The sequence below is a fragment of the Cydia pomonella genome, chromosome 10 (genome assembly GCF_033807575.1).
Source record: "Cydia pomonella isolate Wapato2018A chromosome 10, ilCydPomo1, whole genome shotgun sequence".
Classification (NCBI taxonomy): Eukaryota; Metazoa; Arthropoda; class Insecta; order Lepidoptera; family Tortricidae; genus Cydia; species Cydia pomonella.
The window spans coordinates 7,255,614-7,275,192 of record NC_084712.1 but is presented as its reverse complement, the minus strand read 5'-3'; the positions used below and the strand labels follow the sequence as shown (position 1 = coordinate 7,275,192).

General features: G+C 34.3%; 1 protein-coding gene across 6 annotated transcripts in view; it reads left to right on the top strand.

Moving 5' to 3' along the window:
* LOC133521967 (uncharacterized) overlaps positions 1-19,579 on the top strand; it is a 66,229-nt gene that overhangs the window by 27,480 nt on the left and 19,170 nt on the right. The gene's annotated exons all lie outside the window — the stretch shown is intronic.

Sequence of the window (19,579 nt, the reverse complement as noted above, 5' to 3'; positions counted from 1 at the left end):
CCTATTGTTTATTGTGTATGATTAAAAAATATCTGTATTGAGATGGTCAAGGTTTGCCATGGGACTAGACACAAAATCGCGAAAAAAAAATCGAAGAATCTAAAGGACACCTTAAAGGCCCGACGTAGACGAAACTGGGACCAGGGGTAAAAAAATCACGATTTTCATATCGGTCCGATGGGAAACCTTGTTCAGTATGACCATCTCAATACATTTCTGACATTCGAGATCACAACCCCAAAATCACCCATTATTATTTTGCGTAGAAGTAACCTATCTAATTCTAAATTAAGAGGCCGTTATCGATTTTAGTCGCAAAAATATCAAATTAATAGATTTAGTCGATAAAATTGTACACCTTTTGTTAACTATTAGAAATAACAAGTACTGGTTTCTATTAGCACGTCTTGTTATCTTTCATAAATCATGTTTTTGAAGCCAGAGTGACTTTATTAGTAATGTTTTTTTTCTCATGGACGTTTAAGTAAACGCGCGTAAGGCACTGATTTTATAACTCTTATTTGTAAATTTCGTAAAGTTTGGACTGCTAAAATTGGTAATTTTGTATTACACATATCCTGTACTTCAACATTAATAAACTACATTTTTGTTATTATAAATTTGAAATAGTGTCAATGAAAGTTAGACGAAATCAATTTTCTCCAGAATTTACTTCAAAACAAGTGACAATTTCTCTGAAAATCGACTTAATTTACACGTAATTGTTGATACTTAAACAATCTACCACATTTGCTGAAACTGTTCTTATACATAATTTTGTATAATTTACCACCATAATTTTTTGATGAATTTTTAAAAACGCTTGCGACCTGATTATTAAAAGGCAAGATGAGAAGACGTGCTAATAGAAACCAATACTTGTTATTTAGATATTACGTAACAAAAGGTGTACAATTTCAACGACTAAATTTTACATTTTGCTCTAAAAATCGTTACCGGGCTGTCTACGGAATGCTACGATTACATGCGCTAACTAGTGAATGCTATTAACTGTCGCTAAATGCTAAATTATATGCCAAAACACATGTCTCCCAACTATGCAGAGTAAGTATTTAAATATTATTATATTTAGCAACAACTGCATATTGGCTCGATGTAGGCCATAATATTAAAATTTACTTATTTATAATATTCCTTCCATATTTAGGTATGTTTAGCCGCTGTTCTGAATCTTTAAGATAATGAATATGATTTGTCTTAATTTAGACTTCTGAAAATATACAGATTAGTTTGATATCGACCACTCGTCAATGTATTATACATGTGTGTTTTTTGCGTCCAAATGTTAACCATCGTTTTATGCCTTGTCCTTATTTAAGACGCTGTTTTATCTTAAAAATATAGCTATTAAACCTATTTCATGGTATAAAAGTGAAGATCCAGACTTTTGCACTAATAATTAAAGTTATAAGATATCTTGTATACTTTGTTAATAAACTTCAGCTTATTTTAACAAAACTTCAGTTCAACTCTCAGCTGCACTTCTCAGTTCGTTAAGCTCGTTTTAGTTTGAATATTGAATTTAGGTACCTATCAAATATTTAAATGGTTAGTGAACCTGTAGTGTATAGGTGGCTATATCTAACATATACAGGGTGATTCATGAGACGTGAGCAGGACTAAGCCTACACAATAAGTAAATGTTAATGAATCGTCAATATTCAAGTAAAAAATCACGCGTTTTTCTGTTATTTAACTTTTTGCTAAGGACAAATTTGACTATCTACAATCATGGACACCCTACAACGCTTAATTAACAAAGATAAAACCTCTTTAACCGTTATGACAGCACTTTGATTATGAAGAAAACAAAATGTCACACTTGAGTGAGATACGATTTTTCAAAAGTAACCAGACTCCGATGTCATTCAATTTGTGACTTGTTATGGACAAAACAAAGAGGGTGACCATAAATGTCGTAAATAAATTTAAAGTTTTTTTAAAACAGTAAAAATTAAATTAACGTTTATCTCACAAATACTAGTATGAAACAGTTGCTTATTATTACTTACTGAATAGGCAGGCTTGACCCTGCTCACGTCTCCTGAATCATTCTGTATATGAAATCTTTTATTTTTTTTTACAAAAAATGATTGAATGATGGATCACGCTAAAATTATAAAAAGCATCATGTGGTCACTGATCACACGTAATAGAAAATGAGGTGTCGGAGGCCGCGGCCCGGATCCGTTTAAAAAATATAAGGTTTGAACATGCTTATAGGTCCAGCAAGTAAATTAGGCTTGAAACTCCATTATTTTACGAAATCCACAGGCAGGACGCATAACAATAACTCAAACTTAAAAGTTTTTTGACTCAATTCTTACTTCAACAATTTCCACTACAAAATTCTTAACATAGTTATAGTCTGACTAGCCATTTCCATCAGTAGAAAAAAGCTGCAAATTTAAAAAAATGTAGACGCAAAAGGTTATTATCGCATTTTTTTTAATTCGCGCCTTTTTCTACTGACAAACTTATTTGACCGACTATAGGTACTTATACCTGGCCATTGGCAAACACAATCCCATACAAATGTACGTACGTCCACATCGCTTCAGGTTTTTCATATTGCAAGGCATCCAATTTTCTTTGAGCCCAAAACTCCCAATGTTGCATTTTCTATGACAAGAGTTCCGTCCGTCTCCGCTAGGGACACCCTTTCGTTAAATATTTATCCGATGGCATTGGATTTGATACAAAGCCTATTATTCCCGCAATCCTACTGCTTCCATTACTAGTAAATTACTGAATTGCGACTGAAGTACAACTTACCTTAGTACACGGATTAGTAATGTGTTTTGCCATACTATTTGGGACAATGGTGGTTTTGTATGCTTTTTGTATATCCTTTCTTATCCTTGTCAGGCTTTTTCGACTGCCCTAAAATTCCTAGGGAATGAAAAATCAGGTTGTGTATATAGTGACATTAAATTAATATTTTATTAATTAAATTAAACAAGTGAAATAAGTTCAGAACTAGTTAATTTAAAAGTACTTAAGTACTATCAATTTTTTATATATCTGATTTTTAAATATGTATGATTTTAATTTTAGCGTGAGAATCTGAAAGTGAAATAAAATGGTTGTTCTATTTTATTTTTATTAATCTGATTAGGCTTGAAGTTGATTCAAAAATGCTACCTACTCGATAGTAATAGCGGCGCGTCAAAACGTAGGCTAATTTCACACGGTATTCGATAAAATCTCGTATACGGTATACGGGAAAAATTCACGCCGTGTGAACGTAGCCGTATGCAAGCGGGAGCTAATTTGGGTTTTATTTAATTCATGTGGTGTAGTATAAGTATTCCACTGACTGAAAACTAGGCAAGCCCCTCGGCAAATTAAGTTCCATGGTCCCTCGTAGGTACACATATGTAGGAAATTGGGTATGATAAATAAATTAATAACGTATATCAAAAGCCTTCTAATTCGGTTTTCATTTTAACAACATTAAAACCGAAATGCATTTCCAGGGCATTTCACAGAATATTCCCGTTAAAAATGTATATTTTCATCATCTTCGTTCACCAGGGAAAGCAGCTTTATGAAAAATTTCATATCGTTCTAATATTATGACTCAGTAAAAACAATATTCTTCGGGTTACAGTCCTTTGTAATTTCGGTTTTAATGTTGTTAAAATGAAAACCGAATTAGAAGGCTTTTGATATACGTTATTAATTTATTTATCATGCACAATTTCCTACATATGTGTACCTACGAGGGTCCATGGAACTTAATCTGCCGAGGGGCTTGCCTAGTTTTCAGTTAAATAGATAAGACTAGGAAGTTTTAATTCATCAAGAACGTTGTAGTCCGTGCAACTCGCCATTGTTATGTTGCATATTTACTCGAAGTAATGTAAGCTTTTAGTAATGTAGCGTGCATTGTAGAACACACTAGTAAGTATGTACAGTTACGCCGAAGGCAACGTTTTCCATTTCTACGGCACAATAGGTTCGTAGGTAGTAAAGCCATTATATTGTGAACGTTGATGTGGAAAATACGATTCTTTTTTGTTGAAGCCGTTCAGTAAAAAGAAAAATTGGAACTGGAAGAATAACATGGTTAAGTTTACAGATTGCGTACTTGTACAAACCGGAGATAAAATAGGTTAAAATTCCAGCTCGTATTTTCTCAGGATCTGTGCACAAACTAATTAATTTGATAATTTGGATATCCTATTATTTATTTACTTTTTTGACAAAAATTTGAACTTCATAATGTTGTATTTTTATTACTTTCTTACACTATCCGTGCTTCAAACAGTAGGTGCTTCTGTTTCGTCTGTAGGTATTGTGTGTACGAGCGACACAGATATTTACTTACAACTGGTAACACATGGGTGAACCTCAGCAATATCGCAATTTCGCCACTTTTACGATGTCATATCCTCGGTCCGGAGATGCAAGTAAAATAACGATAAAAACAGACGTAAAAGAGGTCAAACCGAATGGTATCAATGTTACAACAAAGAATCCGATTTCCGTTCCGCTTCAGACTGTTTCTTCAAAAGTATTATTGTTTCTTTTAAAATTTAACTTTTTGATTCACAAATTCCTTTGTGGGCGATGAGTGTTATTAATTTTGTACCAATTATCGACTTGTCACTTAGAATCAAAACTAAAAAAAAAATTACACGCCACGCACGCATCAAACGTCTACGCTAAGAAATGTTACAAAGAATCTCATATAAAAAAACTTCGCACAGTAACGTCATAATAAGCGTTAGCTCAATATAATCAGAGTCATAATAAACGAATTCCGCTGTATTTCAAATATAGCCTACTCAAAAAAAAAAAAAAAAACATCCTTTTTCCGGACAAAAACTATTACCTTGTTAACATATTCACTGCACACGCATAATCATATCGACAGGTTAGGTTAATTCATCATGCATATGCATTTATGCACGTCAGTGATGCCTAGACTGCAAGCCCTGAATATTGCTCATGCGTAATAGGTGGGACTAATTAATTAGCAGAGCTTACCCAGCTTACGAGGCGTTAATGATGCCGTAATCGACTCGGAAGCAATCGACTGCTTAATGTTGCTTGTCGTGGAAGGGGATTAATTTTAAAGGATGCTAGCGTTAGTTATGTAATTAATCTCTGACGCAAAAAGAGGAGCGTCTGCAGTGTTGACCGAAACGTTAATGCAATTGATCATTACCCATTACAAATTGAACCGTAAACTGTAACCGTCCGTCTGTGGCACCATAACTCTTAAACGGGTAAACTGATTTGAATGCATTTCTTTTAATTTGAAAGCAGGCTTTTTGGCGGTGAATCTTAGACATGTTTTATAAAAATCGGTTCATGTAGTTGCGTTGAACGTTCTAATTTTTTTTAATTTTCCGTTATTTTGTACTTTTAAAATGTTGAGAAATACCTATAAGAAAGTTACTACTAATCCCACTTATCCGCATAGCGTTATTCCTACCTGGTAAAAGTAACACTTGAAAAATACAAATACGTTGTAAAAATGCTTAATTCCTTTTAATTGTATATTTATAATAGAATATCCGGCCAATCAAAGTGGGCCATTTTATGCCATAGCGACTCCTGAGTTTACTTTTAAAGCCAAGATTGTAGAGCAAACAATTAAGGTACAATTTGCCTTCTGGCTGACGGAAGTAATACCAGACGCAGTGTTGGCCGAACGTTAATTGCAATTAACCATTAACCATTATAAATTGAACCGTAACCGTAAGGGACGGTTACAGTTTACGGTTCAATTTATAATGGGTAATGGCCAATAATTTATAATTTCATTAACGTTTCGGCCAACACTGACCAGACGCGTGGACCATTTCTTATAAGGGTTCCGTTAGTCAACTATGTAGCAACTTTTATAAATTCGTCCCAGATCGTCCCTGGCCTAGCTCAGTGATCGCTGATACAAGAAAGCTGCATTTTGCCAAGGGAATATATATTATTACGCATCACACTGAGAAAGTGATCAAATAAAAACTGTTTTTTTTTGTGGGTACACTTATTTACGATTCTCACCGATCGACTGGGCGGCGTCGGAGCCCATTTAATATTTGCCTAAGCTAAGATGTTTTAAGATAAGTTTGCACATCATACTAAACATTAATTTGATCATTTTCGTCAATGCAAATGCATTAAGTGGTTCTATACTTCCGATTCTTAACTACTCCCCCACTCTGTAGCATTTTGACATTAGTAAGATTTTTTTATCTATATACAGGTGGAAAAAAATTATGGGCCCTGGAGGGAAAGTACCTTAACACCATGTGTTAGTTTATTTTACTTAAAGGAAACATTCTTTTATTTTTAAATGAATCAAAACTGCATTCAAAGATTACCCTGAAGTAAAATGAGCTAACTTAAGGTTTTGAGGCACTTTCCCTCCAAGGCCCATTATTTTTTTCCACACTGTATATGAGGTAAACATTAGGATATTTTTTTATTTTTTTTTTATTTATTTATTTAAACTTTATTGCACACATAGAGTAAAATGTACAAATGGCAAACTTAATGCCAAAAGGCATTCTCTACCAGTCAACCATTGGGTCAAACAGAGACATTTGTGTATGTTGGTGCAGGAAAAAATAATAACAAATGATAAGGAAAAAATTAAACGTGAAGTCAAATAATATTAAAAATATATAAATAGTTAAATACTACTACTTATATAATGTATAAAAGATAGACTAATACATATAATTATGTACATATACATGATGGTGAACCTTATTTAAGTTCTTCTGACAGAAGATGCTTGCGAAGTAGTCGTTTGAAAACGGGTTTGCTTGGGGCTTGTCGAATAAAGAATAAATTATGTTTTACTTAGTTTAATAATCATTTGTCAATTATTATTCTAGGCAGAAACTAGCTTCAGGCAATCTTCACTCTAAGAATAGAAAACAATGTAGAGAATAATTCCAAACATGAAATCTTTATTCGAATAGCAATATTCGAAACAAGCGATGACGTTCTTTTCCGCAAAAAGTTATCGGCACCGACGAAAGAGAAACTTCTGTCGCATTTTTACCCTCATTTGCATTTATTATTTCATCTTATCACACAAATTTAAGCTTTATGCGCAAGGCATATGGCACACTGGTTTTAAAAAGGTTGTTTATCAGTGGTAAATGCAAGTTGGTAGTATTGAAGTGGTAACGAAGGTGCGTTAGGGTGGTTAGGCGGGGGTAGAGGGGGGGATAATAGCTTCCGCATGATAGCTGAATGGGTGCCGACAGTCGCTCGCCTTATAAACGCTCGAGGCAAATCGAGTGATCTTTTAACATGTCTGCTATATTGATAAGAATGAGGTTAGAATGATGTTGTTGGCTTTTCCAAGCTTTTAAGCGTTTTGACAGTTTTGTCAATATTTTATGATTAGGGCAATTTCATTATTTAAATGAAAGTTGTCTTCTTATAAAACCGACATGCTTTTAAGGATCTAAATGTTTTTTCACCACACCAGCTGGTAAAAACTCTTTTGATTGTTCAAAAACTGATGAGAAAGTAGCAATTTATCCACATGTGGGGCAAAGTAATCTGATGCAAATTTTGAGTTGTTTCCTTATGTTAGCAATTAAAATTGATTTTTAAATAATGGTTTCGAATGATAAATATTTGATGACGTTCATTTTGATTTGGTTTGGTTTGATTTTGTTTGAAATCTTACAGTTAATATTTTCTTCGGATTGGTGTGGTGAAATATTTGGTGTTTCACTCGGGGGCGAAATTTGTTAAACCCTCGTTCCTTGAGCCCTCGCGACGCTCAAGATTCCATTTTTCCAACCAACTGCTACGCTCGTGGTAAAATTTTGGAATATTTCGCTAGCCTTGGGTATCAACATTAGCAAGAGCGGTTAAACAACAACTTTGCCCCCTTGCAAAACAAATAACTATTTTTCCATTATATTTATTAGTGGCTTATTATAACATTTTCACCAAATACAATGCAAATTAATAAGAAACAAGGCCGTGAAATTATAAATATTAATAATGTCTTGTCTCGGATATTGTTAGATTATTTCTGAAATTAGTGTTATCACCATGCCATAAGTTTTTTCACGCCATGGTGAAACTTACTACTAAAACATAATGTATCGAAAACGGCCCTTCTCTGAAAATGTGCCCGGTGATATCTCTAATTGCCACCACTCTTTACATACATTTTATATTAAGGCGCGACAGTCATTTTTTATAACAACTGAAAATAATAATAGTGACTTCTTTCGTTCCTGAAATTGATTACCTTATGCGTTATCTATTCTAAGAAAGCTCGACGAAAGCCACTTGTCGACAAGTCATCACTACGTCACTATATATTAGTCATGCATCGTATCGATCGCTCTCATCGATATCTGCATAGCGTCACCTTGACACGCTGCCCTCAGCACAGCACTATCGTGTCAAAACAGGTATTTTACTGTGGGACCTTAATAATGATAATTTAGCACGGACAGGACGGACACGAACAATGCTGTTCTGTTGTGGGAACAATACCACTTACAGGCCAATTCGAACGCACTTACACTGACATCAGACACACACTACACACACACACTGATAACTGATGGCATCGTGCATTTCGCTCGTACTTGTCCGTACATGTATTGGCGCGGGCGAGATACATGATAACTAAATTACATGATTAAATTTCATTCTGATGTCAGTGTACGTTCGAATTTGTATGTATCGTACTGGACTCAAGCCTAATAGAGCATGGGGCAGTATTGTATTGTGGATTTTAAGTGTGATGTGATAGGTACAAATTTATTTAGGAACTGGTGTTAAATAACCTTGGATTAATTATTTAGCAAATATTAGTGCTGTTAAATAATAGCCGAAAATATATTAAGTGTAAAAAAGAGGTGCGTCAATTGAACTTGAAGATTTACCTATTTTAAGTTGGTTTTGTAGAGTTGAGATTTAATAAACCAATATTTTTAGATAAATATTTCTTACTTAACATACGTAGTTACGCACATATATACATATACACATTTATTTATTTAATTAATTAATCATACTAGTGACGCAGCTTTACAGTTATACTAATTCATAATTCATAATTAATTTATTTCATAGAATATGGTATATACAATTCTGGTTTCGTTGTTTTTTGGTATAGAACAGCATATTCTGCCATCACTGGCGTAGAAATATATACAACAAGAAATTTATATAACTTAAAATTAAGACTAAGGCACTACGCAAATACAAAATGCAAGAAAACACATGGAATCAAAAAACAATCCACTTAATTATAACACAAATTAAACGATAGATTTAGATGCATATATGCATATAATTGTATTTTTCTCGTATGTTCTAGTGCCAATTTGGTGCTAATAATAAATACTTACATATCTACCTATCTAGGTAGATTTTTATATGTACGTACCCTTACCTACATATTCAATTTTAATCTAATCAAAAAACATTTAATTAATTGCATTATGAAACTTTTAGCAACGCAAAATTTTGAACTCAAAATTCACGCATACGCTTCAATATTGAAGCATAGATTATAATTACGTTTTTCAAGTTGATGAAAAACCAAGATGAGACCCTTTTGGAGAGAACAGATTATTTTTATGAAAGGTTAAGAGCTTGTAGCCGACGCAAGTAAATATAAAAGCTATGTCCCGCCAAGTGGAAGATGATGGCCCGTTTAAAGATTATCTTGCCGTCTCGTAAAATGTGAACGGTCGGTCAGCAGACTGCTATAAGGAGCGAATATCAAAGGTTTGATGAATCTTAGACATAAATATTTTTAAGGTGGGTTCATCCAGCAGAGTTTTTGAAAAAATTAAGCTGAAAATTTGCATACAGTAAGGGTGACAATGCAATATTATGATACCATCGAGCTGATCTGATGATGGAGACAGAAGTCAGTAATAAAACAACGCAACCTAATTGTGTTTTTAGAATTGTCTCGATGGGTATTCAGCGATAAAAGCTTATACCAAAAATTAAATTTTTGGCAAAAACTTATTTTAGATCATATTATGGTTGTCAATAATATGAATAAGAATCTTGAGACTTTTTTCTAGTAAAGTCATTGATTAGAGACTTATTAAACAACTTTAGTTCGATAGAAAAGAAACACACATCTTATAATACGTCTAAAACACATCTTATAATTTTTTTTTATAATTTTTGCACAGCAGCTTTTAACATGAAAATTGCTTCTAAAAATGCGTAATGTTATATTTGATAACTGCACCTTAAAGACTTCCCTCAATCCGAACTAAGAATTGAGATCGTCAATAAGTCAAATAATAAATCTTAGTTAAAATATAACCCGAGACCCTTATCTTTAAGAGTTTGATATTTGTTTAAACTTTAAATTGCACCTGAGTGAAGGCTTTTGGAGTTATGGTATTTGAGGAGAAATGCCTTGGAAAGAGGAAGATAATTGTTTTTAATTGTTTGTAGCTGCTTATGTAGTATCCCATAGTGTCCGCTTAAGATGAAAAGTGCCATCGGCTTCCAGGTTAAACGACCTTCCTGTAGACATAATTAAATAAATTGATTTTAAAGGATAATTTTATTGGCCGGTCCTTATTGGCATGGTTCAACCTTCTATTTCTTAAAAGCTGTATAATTAAAGCCTCAATAAAATGTACCTAAATGGTTTACTTTCATATTATCCATAGAAAAGACGCTGATTTTGCCGAAGGCTTTTGACCCATCCCCCAATTTAGTAAGTAACTCAGTACGGATAAAATGGTCGGCTCTTTATCATTTGTCACCATACCTGTCACGTTCTTACAAGTATATACCTAAGCGTGAAAGTGACGGGCATAGTGACAAGTGATAAAAATGGAACTATGCTGCCACCGCTGGTTAATTAAATTGCTTAAAAACATAGTAAGCTTCCAAGGTCATAAGTTAGGGAAATAACAATTTTCCCACGGGAAAAACGTTATTCAAGCGACAGCGCCGCTGGCGACAATGGATAAATATTTAATGGAATTGTAATGTAACAGAAGTGCTGAAAGTTACTACATATTTACGTTTTAAATTGGTTACTAACCCGACACAGCGTAAATAGTTAAATTATACTAATCTAAGCACTTTAAATTATAATTGTTACAAAAGGATGTTCAAGCCGATTTTATGGATTAGCTGAAAATTAAGTAGGTAAGCACCCATTCCAATATTAAACAAAACGGTTACTAAAAAAGACATTGCTTTTAAAAAAGTATTTTTTGTTATAAAATACTTATGTATCTGAACTTAAAGCAATTACTTAAACATGTTAATGTTTTTGGTTATACTAAGCAACTTTTAGAATGGGACCAACCCAGAAATCGCGGAAAAAATTAGGCTGCATACATTTTGCTGGCCTGATGTTGAAATTTCCTATGCGAGAGTCAATTTTTTTTTCGCAATTTCTGGATGGTCCCATAGTAGAAGTTGCTCAGTATGACCTAACGTTAACGGGTTTGAGTAATTGCTTTACGTTCAGGTACATACTGTGTAAAAAAGGACAATGTCGTGATACCTACAGGGGCATAATTAAAATGTGAATATATGACCTCGATCCACTAATATAACCAATTTGTTAAAAACAGATTTAAAAATTCGTTACGGTTTTAATCTTCTTTAGATATGACCTTGAAGATCGCTCACGCTGATTCTTGCGTAAAGAATTCATGCGTAGTGCGCGATATGCGCGCTAAGCACAAAAACCAAGGTCAAGGAAGTATCAAAACCAGATTAAAACCATAACTCATCTTCCTCGCATTACCCCGGCATTTTTGACACAGCTCATGGGAGCCTGGGGTCCGCTTGGAAACTAATTTCTAGAATTGGAGTAGGCAGTAGTTTTTACGAAAGAGACTGCCTAGCAAGCCGTGGCAAAGTGCCGGGAAAACACGAGGAAGAGGAAGATGATGATAAGGGTTATGGTTGGTTTACACTAAACGGAATCTTTAGTGCTTACACTAAACGGAATCTTTAGTGCTTACACTAAACGGAATCTTTAGTGCTTACACTAAACGGAATCTTTATGAGTACAATAAATCTGTTCAGGCAGTGTAGCAACCGTAATAACAGTTACTTACTTTTCAGCCCTCGTACGACCAATAACTATTACCTAATTACTTCCTTTTCCCGTAATTTTGAAACTAAATCATAATGATGGCCTTATAATGTTCGACAGCGTAGTTATTTTAGTCACAAACACCGGCTAATAACGCCATCCAATTAAAGTGGGAGTCCTATCGTAATTGAATCGAACGTTAACGCGAATTCGCTACGAAATCATAAAGAAACAAAATTACATTTTCAACCTAAATATGATGGGTAAAGTTGCTTTTTGATGTAAAAATATTTGTGAGGGCGACCAATACTCAAAATATAAGCTCTCATTTTTATTTTATTCACGATTTTTCTGTAAGATTTCGATACATTTTGGTACATAGATAGAGTTCCCTATTCTGTACATAAATAAGTTTTTTTTTAATTTCATTTTTGCTACACTCGTATCAAACTCACAAGCTTTTATTGCTGACTATAGTTTTCTTTGAACAAGCAACTATTATTTATCGAGAGAATTCTAACAAAAACAAACACGTTATTTGGCGTTGTTTTATCACAGAGTTCCTATGGCCACCTCCTGTCTCCATCATCAGATCAGCTCAACGATAGGTACCATTGCATTATCATCCAATTAACATATGTTTGCAAATTTTCAGCTTTATCAGAAACAGGGAAGTGTGTCAAATTTAATCTTACAAAGATTTGCCCCGTAATACAAACATACTTACAATTCAGTTCCATTAATAGACATTACATATACATGCACTGTGGAGCCCCAGATCGTGCGGGACGATGGCAAGCGCCCGGACGGGATGTCGTTGATCCCTTGGAGGATGGGCCGTGCGCTGGTGTGGGACGCTACCTGTGCCGACACGTTGGCGGCGTCCTACATTTTAGCGACCAGCAGACATGCCGGGGCAGCGGCAGACGCCCGAGAACGACACAAGGACAACAAATATAGCTGTCTCGGCGCCAACTACGAGTTCGTAGCCTTTGGCGTCGAGACACTCGGGCCGTGGGGCAAAGGTGCGCGAGGGCTCCACAAGGAGCTCGGGAAGCGATTAAGGGAGGCAACAGGAGACCCTCGCGCGGGCAGCTTTCTCGCGCAAAGACTCGCTATTGCGATACAGCGCGGAAATGCTGCCTGCGTGATGGGCACTCTGCCAAGAGGCCAAGGGTTGGAGGGTAGATTTTAGTTATTTTATTTTTTTAGTTAGGTTTAGTTATATTAGTTTATTTTATAAATAGTTATAATTATTTTAACTTAAATGTAGTTTGTATATACTTTATTTTATAATAAATGATTTAATGCACTGCATGTTGAACAAAAGCTTGTAATTAAAGCGCAATTTCAGAGTATATCGTAAAAAATCTTCCAAGGAGTTGCAAAAGCATTTCGTAAGCTTAACAGAAAATTAAATAATTGACATACATTTTGCGTTGTATTTCGTATCTGGAAAGAAGAGCTCAGCTTCAAACAAGGCAAATTGTATCCAAATCTAACGAAAAAAATGGCCCATAGAATATACAGTATGTCTCCCACCTTTGGTGCCTTAAATGCAGCACTCGATTCTACTCGCTAAATCGAACTACTTTTACTATGGATCAAAACCCTATATCGCGTTTATTTGCTTTTCCATAAAAAACATCAGCCAAAATGTATGAAAATGGCAAATAAATCGCGATTTCGGGGTTGGTCCCTTAATAAAAGTAAGCTTAGTGTAGCAAGTAGAATGTGTGTGTGGCTCTGCATTAAAGCCCCATGATGGGAGACACCCTGTACATAGGATAAAAGTGAGGATAATTTATTTCACAATTCATGTTTCTGGTGGTTTTTGCAATCTTTACCTGAACCATCACATAAAACATGACATTAATATAAAATTTATACACCAAACTATATTAATTACTAAATATGTACATCATCATCATTTACATAGTTGCTTCATCTAGAGTTGTCAATGTTTAAATTAAACAAAGGTGTACGTAGATTTTTAAACTACTCATGTAGGTATGTGAATGTTAGAAAAACTAAATACCATAAAATAATACTGTTTAAATGAAGTCTTAAGTTAAACAAATGTGAAAATGCCATTTTGTTTTAAAATTTATCAGTTTACCTAACCGTGCTCCCTGATTCTCATCATAAAACGCTATGGCGTTTAGCACGCGAAGTGTCTCTAAATAGAAGTAGCTGCTATTTTGCTGGTGGAATTACTGTCTATACCATTAATGTAGCTTAGTGGCTTTATTTTGTAAAATTTGTACCCAAAGTGTAAAGTATAATTGTACGTATAAGTAGGTGCAAGTATGTTAGACCTCTTTTTAGCGTCTGAGAGTTATTTAAGTATACGCGTTCAACTGTTCATACCAAAGATAAGTAACAAAATACACATAAGTAGTAAGTCGTCTGGAGTTGCAGGCGTACATAGGCTACGGAGACTGCTTACCGTCAGGCGGGCCGTATGCTTGTTTGCCACCGACGTAGTATTAAAATAGTGCGTATAAAGGTAGTTCATGCTTTTTCACTGGCAGGATTATGGGCTACGTTATTTTTTCCAAATATTTACATGATGGTATGTTTCGTCAAACTTAATGTAACTTGCTTGTATTGTAATTTAATGGACGTTTTGACGTTCAAACTTACCGACATCTAAGATTAATTCATAAATATAGAAATACTATTATAGGTACTGCAAAAAATTAAGTTTATTAAAGCTTTGTTCCTATTGAGTATCACAAGTGTGTTTTGATTTAAGTACAACCTACACATTGATTGAAAGAACATAACATTAGGGTGGTTAATAAGATAGAGATAAAGTTTTTTATTTGCACCCCGGGTATGTTAGATACATGTACCCGGAAAAGTTTTGTCAAAATTATCATATTAGTTATATATGACTCACACTTACCTAAGTAACTACCTCAGTACCTACTAGTAATTATACACTCAAAACAATAAATATCACTTTGCTAATCCGCGAAAAGATAACGTGCTAGTCAATCAGTCCTAATCCGTTAAAAATACTTGCTTTTTTTTCACGCAATTATGGTTCCCACTCTTCCCCGCAAAAATAAGTACGGAATAGTAGGTACATTTCTATGCTAGTGCGGATAGTATGTCATTACTTCAAGAATGACATTTCTGCATATGTATCGAACGACGTTTTTTAATATAGTTCCGAAAAAATAAGAAAAACAACAAGTACTTTTTTATGCATGTTCTATAAGACAGAAATAATTGTAAATATAAAATATTATACTATTTACGATTTTTTGTGTATCGTATATTTAAATTGTATGAAAAAAGTATCGAATGTTGCCTTTGGAAACATTCTTGCAGTAAGAAAAAACGCCTCTGCTTTGACAGGCGTTTCGGCAGCTATTCCGTTCGGACGGAATAGCTGCCGAAAGAACGGTTTTTCAATATTCAATATTAAAAAATAAACGTGTTATAATGATGAAGAGGTAAGTAATAAAATATGAAATATGCTTATATTTATTATTTTTACATTAACAGTAGGTTTTTATGTTGATTACGACTTTTAAAGGAAACTAACATTAACACTCATCAATAAGTAGGTATGAATTGGAACAGTAAAAAGCACTAGTTCGTGAAATCCAACTTTCCGCACGCTAAACAGCTACGTAAAGTAGCACTTTTTGAGCAACTGTATTAAAAATAATTATACATTGCACTTTTAACAAAGATAGCCTCATCTAACTAAAAACATCCTTATTGAACGAAAATTTACTATACGTATAAAAGTCTACTTTGTGATGGTAAAAGTAAAAATTGAACCCTTTGTGAGAAAATATAAGTAAAGCATAACTCTCAGAGCGCAAACAAACTGTAGGTCAGCACAGAAACTCGTAATGTACGATCGTTAATCATCAATTACGACTCAGGGTGACTGCACACGCGATGGTCTTGCATTGCCTTCTTATTAATTCTGTGCCCATAAATAAAGTAGTCGAATAAGCCCGGAATTCCTAAAAACGATTGAGATTTTTTGAAATAAAATTTTGATTACTACATTTGTAATGAATAAGGTGCAAAAAACTTTACAAACACAACGGCTTGCAATCTAATATATACAATGTTAGTTATGTTAGAAAACATCTGCATTAAAAAACTGTACACGATAAAATCTGACCATGCATGATATGATAAATCTTTTAAATGAATGTGCATATTAAAACAGGACTTTTTTTAAATAATTTGTTGAAAGCAAACTACATAATAAAAATACACACATAATACATACTTATAATGTTTGGTTATCTGTGACTTTTAATATATATATTTCGTCGTACCTTTTTGTCCAGCGTCTTCTGACAGTCTTTAGGTACCAAGTTATCCTGTTAAAAATATTTTATTTTATTTTCCCACCCGTACATTGTAATATGATTATATTTTTATCATATAGTATTATATCTACAAATTATTAAAAATAAAGGAACTGCCTGAAAATCTACATTCGGTAAAAGTCTTGATCTCGCTTGAAGAGTTGATCATGCTTGGCTAGATTTTATCTTTATAAAATATTTTTCGGGATTTTTTCAACACCAATTTCACAAAAGCAACGATAACTTTGACAAGACATTTTAAGACTTTACACTGCTCTTAATTTAAAAAAATGGAAATACACTAAGTTTTCACCTATTCCGATAAAGTAGGATCTCCATCAGATAATTTTTTACCCCCGTCGAACCATCAATCTTTCAAACACTGCTCCATCGGCGCAGGCAACTAAATTGACTGTTAGCTTTAAGAGACAAATTGAATCGCGCTTTCATCTCTCAGGTGAAATGAGGAATCAATCGCTGAAGCGATTAAGAAAAGGTTACTGGCTGACGTTATTGAATTGATGTACTGTTTTCGACCAAAAGCAGCGAAGTCAAGTAAACCAAGTTCGGGCGTAGTAAAATAGAGATACCACTGAATATTAGGTGTGGCTGGCTACCAAATATATTTTTCTTATAAATTAGTTACACAATTGATGAGTCTACTGAGGCCTTACGAATGAGCGCTACAGGTTACGACGGAGTATTTTTTTAATGGTTGCCTTTGTACCTACATTGCATTTATTATGTCATTTAACCTATCTTGTGTGCAATAAAAAGTGATTAGGTACATATGTAGCTTAAGTTACCTTATTAATAAACTTAAAGCTTAAAAGAACAAAGAAAATAATCAAAATTATACTTCACACCACGTCAGAAATAGCTGTTTGTGTGTACCTCACTAGACCGAAAATTAATTGATAGTAAGTACACGACAGAAACTCGTACAGAGACTCGTACGGTTTCATTACTAATTGGCAGGTCTTTACAATTTCATTTGAACATTAGGTTGCAACCCCGACCAACAGCGTGTTTCTTTGATTGAGCTTACACCACGCATATTCATGGATAATTGCATGCGAATGGGACTCTTATTCTCGTTGCTCCACAAAACTTCATTTCGTGTGCACTATTAAAAGATAAAAAATAAATTTTTTTCGATATACAGATAACAAAGACGCCATTATGAGTTCTTTGACATCCGTTTTATCATCTTTAGTTTACTTAGTCAGCCTTGGGGTTGGGTCATTGGAGTAGGCACTGTAGTTTTTAGGAAATCATCTGCCAACTTTCTTGGAAAACTTCCTCAAGTTTTTCTTCAAAGAAAAGTGACTGCTAAAGTCGAAAAATGTTGTATTCCATTACAGAAGGTATTCAAATATCTCCTCAGGTGGCAATACAGTATTTTGAAATTGTTCAGACGAGACGTCCAAGGTCACGGCCATCCTCCATGTTTTTAAAAATGGTGGGCGACGCTGCTGTGAGCAGCTTGCTCCTATCCGCCTGAGGGGTTACTAATGTCGGACGAAGTATTGCATGCCAAGTCACAAATTGCCTCATGCTGGTTCTCTGGAATGAAGTCGTTGGTAAGCAGTACCAGTTTTTACTCTTTAAGGTAAATAAGGAGTTTATTATCTGAACGCTGAGTAACTAGCGTGGGGAAAACAAGCCTGTCGGTAGCAATAGTATTCGCTCTGGAGGCCAATTCCAACTTATATTGTGACATATGATGTCAGTCGCCTCATTTAGATATCATTTTGATGTAACAATTTAAGTTAGTATTAGCCAGCTGGGCACTGGCTGGGCATGACTGTGAGCGTCCTTAGTGCTTCCATGACGGGTGGGAAGCATTACACGACAGTTTTTACTACTGTCAAATAGTATGAAGATTTCACATCCCGTGCGTTGTTGCCGTTTGTATTATCCCTCACACTTTCGTAGAAATGTAGTCAGTAAAGAAAAAAACAATAAGATTTTTTTTAATATTAGTTGTCTGTCAAAAGATGCATTTTTGATACAAGATTGTATCGCTGACTGAACAGTCAACTTATTAAAACAACTATTCCTCTAGAACTATTTTTAATTACGCCTGTCAAAATTACATTTGAAAATACAGCATAGGTATGTAAGAAGTATGTACCTAATGGCCAGGCGTGTCATCCACGATGACGCGCAGATTTATCAAATCTAACGTTTAATAACATGGCAATACGAGTTAAGACATACGTCTTCCTGAATGACACCATCTACATATACCTACTGCTAATTGCTTCTTCCGTTTTTGTTTTTGGTTTACTGCGATTTGGAAACGTCAATAGTAGTAAATTGCGAAAAGCAATTACCTTGTTTAACATTTTAGATTCAGTGAAACTTTGAGATTACGTCCGTGCAATGCGAGTCAAATGCAGTTCAGAAATTGAATGCAGGTTTAACGAAATAGAAACAGCATCAACAACGAATTGAATAAAAAATATTACAAACCATTGGGTGTTTCGTTTTTAGTTTACTTTCAGAGCTAGAGTTTTGCTGTTAGTGCTTGGTTATATTTTTATTGGATTTGTAAAAATATTGCTAAAACTGACTTAATAATTAACCTCGGAGATTTAACTTATTTATATTATGAATATGGTAGCGGAACAGTCATGTTTTAGAATTTTATAAAAGTAAAACTAGTTAAATGGTTGAAAATTTAGCAATATACTTTAACAAATTATATTTTTTCTTAAATTAAATTACAAGCTATCAGATTCTATATATTAAAAACATATAAATATGCTAATCACACCGCAGTATTTCCCGAATAAAACAGTAACTAATTGGATCAAACACATTTTACATACTTAAAGGTTTCCTTTGTATTCTGTATTGAATACAATACTATTTAAGGACCCAGATACATATTATGTATATCACGTTTTTCTAATTTAAGTCTCAAGTACTGAAAAAATTCATTCCGCCTGTATGGATGCAGCGAAAAAAAAATCACTTTAGATTTTTTTTACTTTGCGATCTACAGGCCGCGTAGCCAACGTGCAATCGCTTACGCTGCGTAGCGATCGAAACGCAATGGTCACTGTCGCACTCATATGGAAGAGCGAAAGAGAGATACAAATCGTTTCGTTGTCGTAGCGATAGCCACCTTGACTAGCCAGTTGAGCATACAGTAAAATGT